This window comes from Argentina anserina, chromosome 3 (genome assembly GCF_933775445.1).
Source record: "Argentina anserina chromosome 3, drPotAnse1.1, whole genome shotgun sequence".
Lineage (NCBI taxonomy): Eukaryota > Viridiplantae > Streptophyta > Magnoliopsida > Rosales > Rosaceae > Argentina > Argentina anserina.
This window is the reverse complement of record NC_065874.1, coordinates 24,403,998-24,406,713: the sequence shown is the minus strand read 5'-3', so window position 1 is coordinate 24,406,713 and position 2,716 is coordinate 24,403,998.

Below are 2,716 nucleotides of genomic sequence, written 5' to 3'. Positions count from 1 at the left end.
TGTGATGGGTGCCCGCCTGCAGTCGGATCATCGCTCCCGGATGATATTGATAATCACCAAATACGCACTTAGGCTCTGATACCAACTGTAACGACCCCAAAATTTCGAGCTTAAAAACTCAAAATTCTAAAGTCGTTAAACACAAAATAATCTCAATAAAATCGAAATCATTTAAGTGCACAGCGGATCATCACTGAGTTATCAATACAACTCAGAAAACCAATTATTACAACCCAAATTTATAATTTACATTACGTAAGTTGGAATGTAATAATCCTCATAATCTCTCACAAAATAGTCACACAAAATCCTCACACAAGCTGGAGGTAAATCACTTCAAGTTCTCTAAGCGGTCCGTCAATTCCCGCTAATCTACACCTGCGGAGTCATCCACTACACCATCGAATTGGTGCACCGGGATTGTAAACACAAACCCGGTAAGCTTTACAGCTCGTATGAGTAAAATCAAAATATAATTCGCATATCAAAATATACGAAAGATCACAAAACAACAAATATAAATGCCCTCATGAGTCACTCGTCAGCCCATCTGGTTGACTCAAAGAAATATGAAATATAACGTTCATGAGGAAATTAGGTAACCCTTCTGGTTACCCAATGCATTTATAATACGGGTACCAAGAACGCTGGTACACATCTGTTACCCCTCTCGTAATACACCGTTGATATTGGATAGCCACCCGCTACCCAACATCCAAAATACACCGAGTACCCATGAGCAGATAACCACCCGTTACCTCGCATGCAGTACTAAGGCAGACAGACTAGAGCTCTAACTGTATCGTAACTTTCGCCCGGCCAAAGGCTAGGTTCCGACTTGCCAAACACGTACAATAATCTCACATCATATTGTACCAATCACGTCCGAAGACAAATCAACATTTTAACAATCTCAATGTTAAAAATCACGTACAATAATCTCACATCATATTGTACCAAAAATCATGTCCGAAGACAAATCAACATTTTAACAATCTCAATGTTAAAATCACGTACAATAATCTCACATCATATTGTACCAAAAATCATGTCCGAAGACAAATCAACATTTTAACAAACTCAATGTTAAAATCACGTACAATAATCTCACATCATATTGTACAAATCAAAATCACATGCTCGATATTTAAATCTCGTCATCGAAATGACATAAATCACGATAAAATCATAACAGTATATTATATAGCAAACTATATATATATGTACATATTTACCATTTATACAATATATATATAATCCATTATATCGTATACATGTCATATTTCATAAACACGTCCGAAGACAAAACATTTTAACAAACTCATGTTAAAACCACGTACAATAATCACACCTCATATTGTACAAAAATCACATCACATGCTCAACATTTAATTCTCGTCATTCGAATGACCAATTCCAATGAATTCATAACAGTATATAATATAGCAAACTATATATATATGTACTTATTACCATTTATACGATATATACGTAATCCACTATATTGTATACGTGTCGTAATTCAATATTAAAAACTCTTGCAAAATCTTGAATCACCGCAAGGGTAGATTCGTAAATAAGTGAGATTTTACTCACCTTAACGACTCGAGTGTAATTCCACAATTCCCGATGATAATTCCTTTCCTTGATTTACCGATCACCTTGAAAAGATAAGAAAAGTATTTAGAATCGTTTCGTAAACCTTTAAATACCGAAACAGTAAAAATCGATTACTGTTCAGCCATTTTCGATTTTACGAAGTTACTGTTCACTGGTACTATTCACTGTTAGTATTCCTGGATACTGTACGTATAAATATTAATACGTATTTCTGTACGTATAAATATTAATACGTATTTCTGTACGTATAAATATTAATACGTATTTCTGTACGTATAAATAATAATACGTATTTCTGTACGTATAAATATTAATACGTATTTCTGTACGTATAAATATTATATACGTATTTCTGTACGTAAAAATACTATATATGTATTTCTGTACGTATAAATACTATATACATATTTCTGTACGTATAAATATTAATACGTATTTCTGTACGTATACGTACTATTTAAATGTAAATACAAATTCAGTAAATAAAATTTACTAAATTACCCTTTTACAAAATTACTTTTTACATTTACTGAAAGTAATTTATAATTACATTTACCGAAGGTAAAATTTAATTACATTTACCGTAGTAAATAAAATTTACATTTACATTTACCGTTACACAGTAAATTACCAAAATACCCTTTCAGTCAAAACTAATTACACCACCTCACACGGCGGCGCGTGTGGCACACGCACCACCTCCGGCCGGCCGTGCGTGGGGCCCACGCGCCGAGGCTAACCACGGCGCGTATCACGCCACCGCCGCCTCCAAAACCACCCTCTTCCTTCCCTCTGCCTTCCCACGGCCTCATACCGTGCCTAGCCCCCTCTACTCGCCCACACGCGCCGCCTAAGGCGGCGGTGCTCACCAATTCCTCCCCTCCTCCGATCCTACTCCAAAATCATTCCAAAACATCCACAATTCATCAACAAACACACACAACCAGTAATCACATCCATCCATACCTTGATCGAAGCTAGAACCTCCGATTTGGCCTCGGAAAAGGCTTGGATCGCCGGTGAAATTCAAATCCTTGGAGAGAACTCGGATTCGATGAAGTTTGGCCTCCAAGTCGAAGGCAGAGAGCACCATGGC